The 17030-nt window shown below is 37.0% G+C and overlaps 1 protein-coding gene across 6 annotated transcripts in view; it reads left to right on the forward strand.

Annotated features, from left to right (window-relative positions):
* The first annotated feature begins 501 nt into the window (after positions 1 to 501).
* The window catches only part of large2 (LARGE xylosyl- and glucuronyltransferase 2), a 163971-nt gene continuing 147442 nt past the window's right edge, over positions 502 to 17030 (forward strand). For all 6 annotated transcript variants that reach the window (XM_048169579.1, XM_048169582.1, XM_048169586.1 and 3 more), the window contains exon 1: positions 502 to 780. The gene's annotated coding sequence lies outside the window, so the exon portion shown is untranslated. The remainder of the gene's footprint in view (positions 781 to 17030) is intronic.

Genomic DNA, 17030 nt, shown 5'->3' on the forward strand with positions numbered 1-17030 from the left:
ACTGGCAAAGTCACATGATTTCAGTAAACGAGGCTTCTTACGGGTGTGGAACGACATGAAGGTGAGTAATTAATGACAGAATTTTCATTTTTGGGTGAACTAACCCTTTAATATTATATTATATATATATAATATATATATAATATATATCTGCAAGTACAGTTTTTTTTTTTTTGTAATTAATTAATTTTGCATATTTAAGAACTCTTCTTTTTCACTAAGGCCCTTGTTACACATTCACAGAAAATAACAACTGAATCATACAAAAATGCTTCTGGATTGTCAGAGCTCAAAACATGGTATAGTGCGATGCCCCGTGAGGAAATGGATCATCAAAATGTCACTTGTTTATGACTGACTCAGAATTGCATAGATTCTCTAGTGAGGCATGAACCACAGGGTACATCACAACATTCAAACCCCCCTCACCCTGTGATATTCTAACGGATGCAGAGCTTACACAGTAGGCTAATTGTAGCACAGCAGTCCAGACTCTATTTTCAGCCGTCTCTAGTGAGGAGCCAAAGCTTCTCCAGCCTGAATATAGCAGTAGTGATTCCCATCAAGGGGCCGTTGCTGTCTTGAAACTAGCTGCTCTTGAAAAGCACTCAGAATAGAGCAGAATATGAGGTTCTTGTCTCCCGAGAGTACAGTTAACTGTGCCACGGGCCTTCAGAGGGGAGCTGTTGAATAAGTGAGATCTGAAAACAGGTGCTCTGTGTTTGTAACATGTTTCAACTCAGAGAGGAGGACACAGATGTTGAGAGCTGCTTCGGCACTGTAAGTTCTTTAAGTTTAATCTGCAGAAGTGAAATAATATATATATATATATATATATATATATATATATATATATGTGTGTGTGAAATTCAAATAGAAAACAGTTATTTTAAATTGTAAAAATATTTCACAATATTACTGTTTTTTCTGTGTTTTGGATCAAATAAATGAAGTCTTGGTGAGCAGAAGAGACTTCTTTTAAAAACATTAAAAATTCTTACAGTCAAAAAACTTTTGACCGGTAGTGTATATAATGTCTTACAAGAAGAATTCTCATCTTAAAATTGTTCAGCGAGTAAGTAAATCAAATATATGTTAATTCTGGGGTGGCTTTCTGGTTATTTAATGCTAAAAGCTAATATTTGTTAGGAGGCACAGCTTGTTTTGTGATCAGCCATCTTTGGTACCTAGAAGAATTAAAGTGGTTTTAAAGATGATCAGTAAATAACCTGCACCATATCAGTTAACTGCTGACAACTTTGATTTTTATGTATAGTGGAAATTGCATCAGCTGCTATTGGATATTTATAAGTTACCCAGGTGAAAAAAAAGTACACTTCTATAATGTACTTAAAGTGCTCTATTTTCGCATACTAATTTTGTACTTAATATACTTAAAATTCTTCTTTAGTACTTCTTAAGATAATCTGAAGAATATTCAAGTGTACTCAACTGTGCTATTTTGAGACACCATGAAATATGAACTAAAATGTGATTTTAATATGTTATCTCTGTATTTAAAAAATGCATTTAGAGACCACTTGTAGTACACTATGGGTTCACACTTTGGGTACTACAAGTGGTATCTAAATATATTTTTTTAAATACAGAGATAGCATATTAAAAGCACATTTTAGTTCATATTTCATGGTGTCTCTTATAATAGCACAGTTGAGTACACTTAGATGTTCTTTATATTATCTTAAGAAGTACTAAAGAAGAAATTTTAGTATACTAAGTACAAAATTAGTGCATTATAGAGCACTTTAAGTACGCTATAGAGTGTACCTGGGTAGTTTAGTTTATTACCATTTGAGTGCTCTATGTATGTGCGTTGATCAATGTTCAGGTGAATAAAAACCTACATTAAATCTGCTCATTATATAAAGTGATCGTGTCTCTTCAGAAAACTTCATTTATTAAACTGCTTTATTTATTTAAACATGACTATTGATTAAACTGCTTGATTTATATGGATTACTTTTATGGTGTCTTTTTGAAGATTAAAAGTTTTGATGGAATGGTCTATCAACAGAGGGACAGAATTCTCTCAAATTTCATTAAAATATCTTTGTTTGCATTTCAAAGATGAATGAAGGCCTTATTGGTTCGGAAGAGCATGAGAGTGAGTAGTTGATGTGAGAAGTTTTATTTTTGGGTGAACTGTACCTTTAATGACAGTGTACACGACACGTTTTACTACTGTATTTTCCTGAATAATAATCACGTTTGTTGTCATCTGAAACATGTGCGACTTATACTCCAAAGCGACTTTTCATGAATCAATGAATGTTAAACATGTAAAGTGCACACAGTTGGATTTATGCCGAATGAGAGAGATATGTGAGCTTAAATTTATTTGTATAGCGCATTTAGTTTCTGTTTTGCTTTAAATAAATTTGTTTAGGCTTGGTGTTTGTTGTTTATAATGAATGACATTATAATTTGATTTATATATTTTCCATTGTTTTGTTCTGAATATTGTTAAATTTAAAGGCACAATATGTAATTTTCGCCACTAGAGGTTGCTTATTCAAAACATGCGTAACTTGATGACGCCTTGATTTCGTTAAAACATGTTGTCTTCATGTCTACAGCTGGTGGAAAAGAATCCGATGGCAATCGTGCAGAAACCATGTTCATGGATGAGCTAATGTATCAAAGATTTATTAACATTACTGTATGAAACAGGGTGTGGCTGAAAGCCGTTGGAGCAGAACGAGGCCGCTGGAGAGATTGCTAATGAGAGACAAGTGTGACACGCAGCTTGAGAGAAGTGGAGCTTTTATTATGACACAGACGAGCGCTTTATGCTTTTTCCGGTCAAGCGTATGTGGGGTAACACGATGCAGTTTTATCATATTAGACATATTTGTGTGCTGAAAGTTGTTATAATGCTACTCTGTGCATTCGTTTGGCAGCCGCTATGAGACACTTGTTGCACACTGCAGTAAACTAGATTGATATTAGTCATGGAAAAACATGGCGGTAAATCAAGAAAACGAGATTTAAACAATAATGCTGCATTCCAGGCAACCCGTAACCTGTGTTTTTCCAATCTTCTACCCGTGAAAGTGCACTGGAACGGCAGTCAATCCCGTGACTTCGCACCCATGAACTAGTACTAGATAAATGTACTCCCAGTTTTACGTTATTTTACCGTGCACTTGAATAAACACCGCACCTGTAGGGGCTGCCATTGTTGTTTTGCGGGCTATACGCGGGGAGTACATCTATCTAGTACGAGCTCTGGCGTCACATAGCCTGCGAAACAACAATGGCAGCCCCTACAGGTGCGGTGTTTATTCAAGTGCACGGTAAAATAACGTAAAATAAAAGGTATAACAGCTTCTCTTGCCTTATATGCTGTTTGTCCTCCGTTTCCCTCAAATAAGCAAGGAGTAAGCACCTTTGCCGATAGAAATAATTGTAAATGAGCATAAGCCCCGTATGGTCTGCCATGCTGGTTTGTTTACACTCAGGCAGTTTGGTGTGAATTACCTGGAACGCTACAAAGCCGTGAGTCGTGGTTTGAAGTTGCGACTTACGGGCTCAAAAACTTGCCTGGAACGCCGTATAAGACTTACTGTGTTGAGCTATGTAACATGATTAGTTTTCTGTCGATGAATGTATCCAAGCAGTTGCTCAACTGTCGTATAAAACAAAAAAATATATTAAAGTGTCTTTGGCGTTTCCATGGTTTCTACAAAATAAAACCGGAAATCGAGAATGATGTCAATGATAGGCGACGCACAGACACGGTCCGTGTCCTGGTTAAAATTGCATATAGAGCTTGGCAAACTACGTCACTGCTCATTACATTCTGGGTAGTCGCCGCCATGTATTAGGTCATGCTCAGGAGTGTACAATGACAAAAATCACCAGATGAGAAAACGACTGTATTTACGTTAATTTTTTTTTGAGAGCTGCTTGCACTTGCTTAGAATAAATGGACTAATATTTGAATCGTGTTCATTTGATCGCCCAGTCGTGTGGCCAGGACACGACACGCATAGAAATCACACTGCCGCCTCCTATCGGACCACAAACAGGACCAAAGTGATTTCTCTATTGCAGTTTTTAATAACTAAATGGCACTGATATATCTGCCAGATAAAATAATAAACACACATAGATTGATATCAGCCAGCATATCATCATATAGCCCTGATTTCTTCATGTTAAAGCATTAAGGGAAAACAGCATGACCCTCTGTAATGCAGCTCTGAAATGAATTATATTGTGGAGTCGCTACACCAAGTAAGTTTTACTGGACCTAAATAGAATAAATACATTATTTCTTATGTATTCGAGACAAGCTGAACAATGAATCAGAGGTGTTGCTTTATGAACACAGAGAGTGATCGCAACGAGCTATATCACAAATGACAGTTCTAAACGTGTTTTCGTACATTATTAATGGCGGGAGCACTTACATATTCAAGTGGAACTGAATTTATTAATCTGTAATAAATACAATTGACAAAGCCATATTTTGTTCAAGTTTATTTTCATTGAGTTTCACTTTCACCATTGTGTCGTTTCTAAGCTGGAAGGCAGAAAATGAGGGACATTCTAACGCATAATGTGAAAATGCATAACGTGGCTTAATTTACTAAAACAGTGTTATTAACAAATTAAACTTAGTATGCTTTATTTGTTTGGTGTTTACTATGTACAGAAAAGCAGATAAGCCCAGAATATGAACGCAACACATTTAACACATACGCATTTTCCTCCCATAAAGAAAACGCTTAATGGACAGTGACTTAACGTGTAATAAGACGCATTTTGTTCATATTCTGGGCTCATCTGCTTTGCTGTACATAGTTTCTATGGGAGGAAAGCGTTTAACGTGAAATTAAACGCGTTGCGTTCAAATTCTGGGCTATTAGTATGATGTTTACTTACATTACGCCACATGAAGCGTTTTAGAATGTCCCGAAAATGGGACAAAATGGCGCTTCATTTCACATCCGTTTTCCACGCTGGTCAGTATATGCAGATAGTTCATAACACAGCCAGAGTTCACCATTCTAATATGTTTTTAACTGTATAATATAAATTTTAACATCTTCCTCCGCTATTTCCCAGCCTCTACTGTACTGACGGTGACCTAAAGTCCCAGAATGCAATGCGTCGCTGGCGTAACGTTCCCAGACTCTATTTCTTTGGATTTAAAGGGGTGGTTCAGTGGTTTTTTTCTAGGCTTGATTGTGTTTTGGGGGCACAGTTTAACGTCTTAATGCTTCGTTTTTTTGAAAACACTGTATTTTTCATATATTTTAGCTTTATTCTACACCTATGATTCTACACCTTTGTTTCCACTGTCATATGAACGGCTCGTTTGACTTCCTGCTTCTATGAAGCCACTCCCTCCGAAATACGCAATGAGCTCAGATTGGTTAGCTGTAATCCAGAGCCATCGTGATTCGCTGAAGCGTCCGGAAACGCCACGCCCCTAACCATTTGTTACCGGTTATGTGCGCTTCAGTTATATTGTATGCTCAATTTGATTATATTGTTGTATCAAATTGAGCCCGAATCAGACCCAGATAAACAGCAATCGCGGCTTTTAAAGGACATTTAAGAATGGTATTTCATTTTGTATTTGTGTCAAAAGTGTTTAGATATTCTGTCACTGCTGTTAGCTTTCAATATACAGCTTTATCCTGATTAAAGCTTTACTGTAGCCGAATACATGACTGAGTAATCGCATTTTTGTAAAGGTAGTGTTTAATTTATAGCATGAACAACTGTTTGTCTATGAACATAGAAGTTTGTTGGTATTTGTTGGAGAAGTATGCACTATAATACAGCTAACTGGCTGAAGCAAAAACGAGTTGCTCTTTGTATATGTCCTTGATGCAACCAAAAAACAGCAACAGAACTATATGTTTAAAAGACATGTACAAACAATAAAACGTACTTACAGTTTGAAGCCAATAAACAGCAGCTTCTGCTTTTAAAGTGGGAACTGCCATCTTTCAGTAAAAGCCTAGCTTTGTGCAAATCCAGCATTGAACTGGTGTAGATTCTGGAAGCTGTCTTCAGCATCGCATCCAGTGTAGAAAATATCACAGATTATAATGGGTTCTATTATCTTTTGACACGCTGCGCCGCTCGCGTCCGGTGTACACAACTCTTTCACTTTCATTATGCTGCGCCACATGGCCTCACCCAATTTGTTGCATGTTCCCGGGGGCGTGTTTTGCAGGGTTTATGATGTCATCAACCCGGGAAGAAGCTTGTTGTAGTCCAAACCATAGACATCATATAGGTAGACGCCCTATTGGCCGCTAGGCGCCGAGATTTGCGGCCGCCATCTTAGACCGGTCGTACTCCTAAGCTGCGTCCCAATTCGCCTACTTATACGACGTCCTAAAAGCATTTACTGTTTTTGTAAAGAAAAAGTACATACTTTTGAGTGTGTAGCAGAAGAGTAGACAAGCTTTGGGACATACTACCGTCATAACTGCGTCTTTAACGGACGTTATGTCGCTTATTTACGCAACCTGTAACTGTTTAAACTACCCTGTCAATCATCTTGTCACAGTTAAAATCCTCCACATTGAATTAAATTTATTTTCCTACCGTTTCTGAGAGATGTAGTCGCACGTTGATCTGCCAGTCATGGGTCTTTCATGCAATAACTCTCCTCATCTTTGCATAATGATGCATTTAAAAGTTAATGACCAAACGCATCGTTATAAATGTTCACAATGCTGTTGCAGATTAAATATAATGTGGATAACATTTAATAAATATATTTTCGTCGGGTTATATTGATTATTAATTAGTCAAGCCCCTTTATCTTAACCGCTCTGCTTAACCGTCGGACCTCGCAAGTGTTTTCCACATAATTACTATTCAGATCAGAGGGAAGTTCGAAAGCACAAGAATGCGCTCAATGCACGAAACTTACTTTTAGCGTTAGGTAAGGTTAAGTGCCTATTACCAACACAATCCAATCTGAATTTAATACATACATTGTTCGACCGGACAAAATAGTTATTTGTGTTTGTGCACGTGATATCAGGAAGCATACACACATGACGGCAAAGCGCAAATCTTGTTACTTCTGCTAGTATTACTAAAATATCGTATTTTACTGCAACTATCTGTTTCTGCTTCTTTATTATATCTATAATGTGTGATTTATAAATTACCTTATATCCTACATCACATATTTTGATTTTGGACGTCTGGTCACTTGTTATATTATATATCATCTTATTATATCAGAATATTATATAACTGTTAAGTCTACTATGAATATTAAAATACATTCAACAATGTGTCCTGTATCATAGCTACATGAATTACCTTTGCAGCAAAAAAAACCCGAGTCAAAATCAGTTAGGTATTCAGTGAGATATGATTAATTAAATGCGCTGACAGCTCATTGCACCTGTCAAACAAGTTACACTGAGTGGAGCTGGCGACCGATCCAAGATGGCGGCTCCACGGCTCGTCCGTGCCAATAGGCAGTAGCATTCGATAGGGCGTCTAGCTATATATGATGTCTATGGTCCAAACCATTCGTTTTTGTAGGCAATAAACTGCCATAACTTTAAAAGACAATATCTCCATTTGCATTGAACTTTCAGCGCTGTAACTTTGCAGATACTGTTTATGCTCAAGCAGCAACATTACACACTAACTGTGTGTTCACACCGCCGGCGACGAGAGCGTCAAAGTGACGCTAGTCATTCATTTTCAATGAGAGCCGGCGGCGAGCTCCGGCGAGAGCGGCGCGGCGCGTCTTGGACGGTGAGAGCGTCGAGGAGAGTTGAAATCAGGTTAACTTTATGGTAATGAGCTATGACGCGGTTCGGCGGCAACCAATTGGAATGTAGAGGTCCTCGCTTGAGAGGCTTCCGATTGGTTGACGCGACTTGTCATTTACTTTGACCCTCCCGTCGGCGGCGGTTTGAACGAACAGTACAGCGTTGTTGGCAGGGCGGCCAAGGCGACTGTTGACGCTCTCGCCGGCGGTGGTGTGAACGCACGGTTATGGAGTCAAATTAATGCCTTAAAGTTTTGCACAAAAATAAAGTTTTGCAAAACAAAAAAAAGAATTGAGCAATAAAAAAATGTTTTGCAAACAAAAATAAAGAATTGCAAAGGAAAAATAAAGTATTGAGCAGAAAAAAATAAGTTTTGCAAGCAAAAATAATAAATTGCAAAATAAAATAACGTAGTGCAAAAATAAAAATATAATCAATTACAAAAATCAATGACAGCTGTAATCCTATTTTATCTTTGCCACATATTTTTCATGCTCAAACCTACTAAATCATTTGCAACGCTCATTTTATTCTGCGTTTCAGTCAAGCGTGCGCTCACGATACCGGCTTTCGTTTGCGCTGCACTGTTCTGTGCGGTTCTCTTTATGGCACTGGTTTGACGTGGGGGTGGAGTCAAGAAACGGGGGCACGCCCCCGCGAAACACGTCATCGACAGGAGACGCAGATCGCAACAGAACAGATCAAGCATAGAGACAGAGCGCATTTATTATAATCTGAAAACCATGCCCACCGGGGGAAAAACAATCCAACCGGGGGAAAAATCAATCCAACCGTCTCCATTGACTTTGTAATGCATGATGCTGCCTCCTTGTCTTTTCTGACTCATTACAAAAAACAGAACAATGCCTAAAAGCTGCTGTGTGACAAGGTGTACAGCTAACAAGCTAAAAAACCCAGAAATAAGTTTTTATAAGCTGTCGACCCCAAAAAACGAATGTTTAAGGACACAAAAGTGGATACAGGCAGTGAGACAGAGCACAACAGGTCATATTACTATAAGAAATGCATTGGAGGGGGTCGTAATTGGCGACAACATATGCTAAACAAACCAACAAAAACAAACCATTCATTATTTTTTACCATGTCAAAGAATTATTTCACCTGTCGCTGATTACGTTCCCCTCCAATGCATTTCGCGGGGGCGTGCCCCCGTTTCTTGACTCCACCCCCACGTCAAACCAGTGCCATAAAGAGAACCGCACAGAACAGTGCAGCGCAAACGAAAGCCGGTATCGTGAGCGCACGCTTGACTGAAACGCAGAATAAAATGAGCGTTGCAAATGATTTAGTAGGTTTGAGCATGAAAAATCTTTGGCAAAGATAAAATAGGATTACAGCTGTCATTGATTTTTGTAATTGATTATATTTTTATTTTTGCACTACTTTATTTTATTTTGCAATTTATTATTTTTGTTTGCAAAACTTATTTTTTTTCTGCTCAATACTTTATTTTTCCTTTGCAATTCTTTATTTTTGTTTGCAAAACATTTTTTTATTGCTCAATTCTTTTTTGTGTTTTGCAAAACTTTATTTTTGTGCAAAACTTTAAGGCATTAATTTGACTCCATACACGGTAACTAAAGTTAAAAAAGTGAAATCGCATTGAACCACCCCTTTAAACATTCTTGGAAACATTATGTAAGTACACAATTCAACAAAATATACATCATTGTTCTAGTGGCTTTTGGATATTTTAATCCAAAAATCATACATATTGTGCCTTTAAAGGATATTTAGTGAAGTGAGAAAAAAAAACAGATTTATAGTTTGTAAAGGTTCCTCTTTTTACCGGTATTTTACATTAATTCTGAATGTTTTTTCGTTCATCAATGAAACTTTGACCTAGAGTGACTTATAATAATCAAGTGCGACTTGTTTTCCAGAAAATACGGTACTTTATTTGGACTTCTTTCCATGAGAAACACAATACCATTTGGTGGGAATTAATTTTAACCAGGATTTGACAGGAGGGGGTGAAAGATAGGATATGATATACAGTATTATTAACTAAACAGGCATGTTTGTGTGTGTTCTGTGATGGTGCATTTGTGACTTTGCACACTCAGTGGCATTGGGGTCAGTTGGCAGTGATTCATTTGCAGTCACTAAGATAGAACGGAACATCAGTGACTCACAGCAGGGCACTAACACTTAACGTCACAGTGCATGTGTTACAGAGAGAGTATTTTGAGGGGCTGACTGCGTTGTCTGATTGTGTTTGGGAGGATCATTTTGCATAGTACTGTGACAAATATATTTCCTGAACGACAGATTTTGCACCATCATTGCCAAGGCTGGACTGTGGGAGCCATGCATGCACAATGTTCAGATTTGTCCTAGATTAACTCGCACAGGATTTCTGTTCACCTCTTTTCTATTCTCTCAGTGTTCTTGTCCTCATGAGACTTCCAGCTCATCCTTCTCTCAGTTTGCTCTCTTTCTCTGCTTTGCCTCATTCTCTCTTCCTCTCGCTGACTGTGTCTTCTCGCAGTATGGGTGATTGGAGCTAGTCTGTCTCTGAGCGGGTTTGTTTGCGTATTGGGGTCTGTTCTCCCCTCTGGTCCTGAAAGACCTTTTCACAGAATCGCACTATGATGCTTCATGTCTGCAATGCTGAATGAGAAATGGCTTGTTTGCATTGTGAGCTCTCATGTTTGATATTTCGAGTGCTCTCATATCATCATTTTTTCAATTATTTTATTTTTTATCTTTTTCCCTGAGGTCCACTTATACTGTAAAGTTAGGTAACAAGGTTTTACACTAATATTTTCCGCCTTCTCTCTCTGGCTCTTGAAATGATGACGGCTGTTGTTTACTACTGTACCTTTAAAACTTCTATGCAAATGCTCTTTTTTATGTGAATAAGTAAAGAAAAAAGCCTTTCACGAATGACTGTCCTGCAAGTTTGTGAACTGTGGCATCTAAAGCAGCAGACACAGAAAATATAAGTATGCTTTTAAGAGCCTCCCAAAATAAGTAAATCCTGTGAACACTTAATTGTACTGAACATGCACTTCTAGTGTACTTCAGACCTTGAAAGTTATTTCCTAAGCTGTTTTTTCTTTGTCAGCTCAAAGAGTCAAGAAATTGGGAAGCCTTCAAGCTTTCAGAGATCCTCAACAACTTTCCTTGTGATTGGAAGATTGGATTTTCTTCTGAATGGGTGTTTAGACATATATTCAGTGACATATATTCAAATATTTGTTGTCTACTGTGTGACGTAAAGGAATTGGCTTCAGAGAAATCATAATCAAATACATTTTTCCTCTGAATCTTAGATTTATTTCAACAGTTTATAGGGCAATTTAGAAGTGTTGGTTGCATATATTTTTAACAGTCAGGATGTGGCTTGAATAAAAAGAAGAAACACAGCTAGTTGTGAACAGCATGAATTATTCAAATAGTGTAATTTGCCATAATAAAATCAAAAACAAAACAGTGTGCAACAGAGATTCAGAGTAAAATAATGAGCCTTTAGAACAAAGGTCTCTGTTTGTGTGTTGGACACCACTGAACAAAGCTAAATATTGTCTAGACCTTTACAAAGACTGTATACACACAAAATAACAGCTGCACAATGAGGGAAAATAAAACATAAAAACAGAACATAAACTCTACTGACTGAACTGAACGCTTAAACACTACTTTAATTTGCACAGACAGTCCAACGACACCTACTTTGGCATGTTTGGCACACAGTAGACCTTATTTTGTGGATTTTATTACAGTTAAAATAAAAATAGATACGATCTGATGGGACTGTTGTACCCCCAGTAAACGAATACCATGGTATTTAAAATTCAATGCTGACTATATCAATGATTTAAAGTCTATGTTTTGACAAACTGATACATGAACATGCTGTTCCAGCAGCTAAAATATCATGAATCATTTGGATGAAAACACAATATACAACACCTAGTGAAACCTGAGGTTGTTGGAGTGCAGCGTTTCTGAGCGTTTCAGTGGAACGAAATGATTTTGTGACATTTCTTTATCTCATATATTATTTACTTATTTATTTATTCTTGGCCTGGCACATTGAAATGGTTTACTATAGTCACACCAGTGATGGCTGGTGCTTATCAAGTGGGGGGAGCCCATGTTAGTTATGAATGGAAAAATTGCATATACATACAGTATATCTCTCTTTTTTTTAATTTGTTGCATTCAGTGTTGCTTCTAAAGCATCTGCTTCTCAAACTCTGAAAAGAGAAATTGCTTAATAAAAATACTTGACCAAGCTCAATACTGTATTGAAAAAATATTTACAAACATGCAAGAAATAAGATTATGGACAATTAAATGTGTTACGACACATCGTCTAATTGCTTGTCTATATCTGAGGACTTTCCTGGCTATTGATTATATGTCAATAATTAATTGATTCTATTCATTTTTATATATGTATTTATTTATCATATAATAAATCATGTAATTTATTGGGGTCAGGAAGATTTTTGTGTTTTTAAAGAAATGAATACCTTTATTTAGCAAGGATGCAATATATTGATGAAAAGTGATTAGGGCTGCAACAACTAGTTGATAATGAAAGTCATTGACAACAAATGTCATTATTGATTAGTCTCGACTGCCAACCCTGCACGCAAAACTTCCTCTAGTCGCGTCAAATTAGTAATTACAGGACTGAATAATGATTTCAATGGACAAAATGCATCTAAAAATAGTGGAGGCAACAGAAGGAGCTGCTGCGGGAAAGGCATGTGTTCCAAGTTGCCCAAAACATGAGAATTCTTTATTTTAAGCTTTAAGCTAATGCATTAGCGTAATGTTTAACATGGCTTGCCCTGTCAAGCGCTTTGACAAATGTGTGTGCTGTTCAGTAGTAAATTTCTAAACTTTCATTTTGATTAAACCATTTGACACAAAAGAAGTGTCAAATGGTTCCACGCAACTATATTGAGTAATTTGTACAAATAACAATTTAGTTGCACTCAAAAAATAACTCATTGAACAAACTCAGTTGAATTGAGATTCAAGATTTATATCCTAAACATGCAAATGAGGCTCACAACCTAAACACGGCAACACTTTTCTGCAAAATTCAAAAACATTACAGAAGCTCCTCTAAATGTCCAACATAAATGATCATTAAACACTATCATAAACTAACAACATCTTTCCCTTTACTAAAAAACACACAAAATAACACTTTAATCCCTAAATTTACTCTCCTAATACAGTCCCTTGCAAAGCATGCTGGGAACTACGGATCCACTGCCCAGTTAGTTATGTCAACATTAATTTGTGTGTTTCACTCAGCAATGTTAAAGGTGCTAAAGAGGATCTTTTTGTCGACTGAGAAACCAAAGACTGTTACTGAGTTTTTGAAATGAGCGCATGCGTAAGAACAACCCTCCTCCTTCCGAAGGAACGCCTCCCAAAACTCGTAAACACTCGTATTGGAACACGAGTGTTTACCACCGGCATTCGCTGTGTCGTGTTAGTGGATTCATTATGTCAGACTCACCGCAGGTAACTCATAATCTGCAGTTGTTATTCCTGTCTCCTGACAAAAACATCGCATGCGGCGCCTGTGGAGTGTGGAAAGTTACTGGAGCGCGCAGCCGCGCTCGTCTCTCACAAGGAACGTCATGTCAGTGATTGACAAGCCAGAGGGCCAATACGCTCACGTCTCTCACAAGGAACGTCACGCCCCTGAATGTGTCTGTGAAGTTTCAGCTCAAAATACCCCATAGATTTTTTTAAATTAATTTTTTTAACTGCCTATTTTGGGGCATCATTAACTATGCACCGATTCAGGCTGCGGCCCCTTTAAATCTCGCACTTCCTGCCCCCCAAGCTCTCGACTATAATACAGTGCATTTACAAAGTTCACACAGCTAATATAACCCTCAAATGGATCTTTACAAGATGTTCGTCATGCATGCTGCTTGCATGCGTCGGATCATGTGAGTATAGTATTTATTTGGATGTTTACATTTGATTCTGAATGAGTTTGATAGTGCTTTGTGGCTAAAGCTAACATTACACACTGTTGGAGAGATTTATAAAGAATGAAGTTGTGTTTATGCATTATACAGACTGCAAGTGTTTAAAAATGAAAATAGCGACGGCTCTCGTCTCCATGAATACAGTAAGAAACGATGGTAACTTTAACCACATTTAACAGTACATTAGCAACATGCTAATGAAACATTTATAAAGACAATTTACAAATATCACTAAAAATATCATGATATCATGGATCATGTCAGTTATTATTGCTCCATCTGCCATTTTTCGCTATTGTTCTTGCTTGCTTACCTAGTCTGATGATTCAGCTGTGCACAGATCCAGACGTTAATAGCCCTTGTCTAATGCCTTGAACATGAGCAGGCATATGCAAATATTGGGGGCGTACATATTAATGATCCTGACTGTTACGTAACAGTCGGTGTTATGTTGAGATTCGCCTGTTCTTCTGAGGTCTTTTAAACAAATGAGATTTACATAAGAAGGAGGAAACAATGGTGTTTGAGACTCACTGTATGTCATTTCCATGTACTGAACTCTTGTTATTCAACTATGCCAAGGTAAATTTAATTTTTGATTCTAGGGCACCTTTAAGTAATGTGTACAAGTGTGGTTTGAGTGAAACTAACAACAGTGAAAGTTCATTTTTTTGAGTGAGTGCAACAAATTCATGTGAGGACTATTTCTATTTTGCATGAAGGCTCGTCCTGACAGTCTGCGTTAAACTTCAGCGTGCGCATGCACTTCAAACAGACGGATAATTAGGGACAACAGCGAGTACCATTACTGTGTCCATGACCATACTAGAACATTCCATGCAGAACATTCCTCTTATCTGTTAACACTGAGTTTGTGTTTTTTCTTTATTATCTTTATTATTATTATCTGTAGGGATTTAAACTGCCCTTTTGCTTTATAGCTCGTTTGCACATAGCTCTTTTGCATATAGATATTCACTATATGTTTTTATAGCATTCAGTTGGCACATTTGCATGAAGGACACAGCATTGGGCAGCATGTAGAATAGTGTGTTTTGTCAATAAAATAAGAAAATTGGGCTTTTTATCCAATTAATCACAGAAATAATTAGCCAACCTTGATAATCGATTATAGTTGCAGCCCTAAAAGTGATAGTAAAAACGTTTATGTAGCAACATATTTCTAATTCAATTAAAAGCTGTACTTTTGAACTTCCTATTCATCAGAGAATTCAAAAAACATCATGGTTTCCACAAAAATATGAAGCAGCACAACTGTTTTTTTCGACATTGATAATAATAAAAAATGTTCATTGAGCAGCAAATCAGCATGTTAGAATGATTTCTAAAGGATCATGTGACACTAAAGACTGAAGTCATGATGCTGAAAATTCAGCTTTGATCACAGGAATAAATTACATTTCTAAATATATTCAAATAGAAAATTTGAAAATTATTTGAAATTGTAATAATATTTCACAATATTACTGTTTATACAGTATTTTAAATACTGCATAAAAAAACGTTTTAAAAAACATTAGAAAATTGTACCGGCCGCAGGCTTTTGATGTGTATGTTAAGCCAGCTGCTATTAAAACTGCAAATGTCATGAACAATGAACACCTGCAGTGTGTCATGACAGAATATGTCAGTGGCAACTCCATCACATAATATGGCAGCAAGTATCTATTTTTGTCAAGAAATAGTACCAGTCTATATAAATGACCATCCAGAGTTTCACTCCCAGGAGCCTTAAGTGTCTGAGCAAGTCTTGACAGATGGATTTATGGGTTTCACACTTTCACCGGTAGACCTCGTGTCACCCAGCGTACGGGGCTGAGTTAAGGGTCAGAGGCGTGCAGACCTGACTGCACAAGTGTGAAGAGAAACCCCCTGACACATGCCATGCCAGTTCCTCTGAGTCCTTCTCAGCCATAAGGTTAAAAACAGACCGGCCACAGGGAACTACCATAGCAGTAACTGAAGACCACCTACATAGTGTTGTAAATAGAGTCTGAGAGTTGCTATGGTTATTCAAAAGGTCAGGTTGTGTGGGGAAATTAAATCTGTTATTTCTGTTATAATGATTTGAATGGTACTGCTTTATGCATCAAACTGCCAAGATCTTATAAAGTAGTTGTGTGCACTGTCTGATATGTGACAGGAAGGGAACTCTCCGGCCTGTCTGTGAATGTGATGTAGAGCGTGTGATTGCAAGATCATTTCAGCTGGGAGAGATTGGATCCCTTCACAAATAGCAAATTTTTATTGCTTTTACTATACTAGCCAATTTTATTAACTCAGATGCTGGCCACTACTGTCACATCAAAACTGCTGTCAAAGACAAGCCATGGCAACTCACAACAGATGTCATAGACTAGGGGCGTGGCTTAGCGTGGGCGGAAACAAATCCTGATTGCTATTACACATTCATTTCTACACTGTAAAAACAAAGTTGCTGCCTTACATTTTAAAGTACAGTCAACTTGGCTATGTAAGTCATTTCAACTTAAATGACATTACATTTAAAAATAAGTTGAATCTTTGCTTAACTTATTTTAATGAGTTAAAGTAATGTGAAAAATGTTGTCATAACTTGATTGACAGTGTATGGAAGCTTGTTTCTGCCATGGAAAAAAATATATAAAAAAGGTAATTAAGACTTTTTATCTCACAATTCTGACATTTTTCTTGCAATTGTGAGAAATAAACTAGCGTTTGTGAGTTAATGTAAACAACTGCGATACTGTAAACTGAGATACTGTAAACTCACAATTATGAGAAAAAGTATGAATTGTGAGTTTCTCGCAATTCTAGCTTTTTTCTTAGAAACTCTTTTTTCTTTAAACTCACAATTGCCAGCTATAAAGTCAGAATCGCTGGATCCAAACTCGCAATTGCAAGAAAAAAGTGAGAATTGAGACTTGTGAGATATAAACCTATAAAGCTGACAGTCTTTCTTAGAATTGTGAGTTTAGGCTTTGTCTCACAGTTCTGACTTTTTTTCTCATCATTTTCTCAGATATAAATTCACAGTCGTGAGTCTTAAAGTCTGAATTGCAAGATATAAACTCACAAACAATTGTGAGAAAAAAGTTAGAATTGCGAGATACAAAAAAGTCCTTTTTATTTTTTATTCTGTGGTGGAAACAATCTCTCATATTTCTAAGGGGATGAATACACTGAAACTATTTACTTTGAAACAATTTTCACTCTGAAGTTACTAGTAAATTTGACAAATAAT

Source organism: Megalobrama amblycephala, linkage group LG19 (assembly GCF_018812025.1).
Source record: "Megalobrama amblycephala isolate DHTTF-2021 linkage group LG19, ASM1881202v1, whole genome shotgun sequence".
Taxonomy (NCBI): domain Eukaryota; kingdom Metazoa; phylum Chordata; class Actinopteri; order Cypriniformes; family Xenocyprididae; genus Megalobrama; species Megalobrama amblycephala.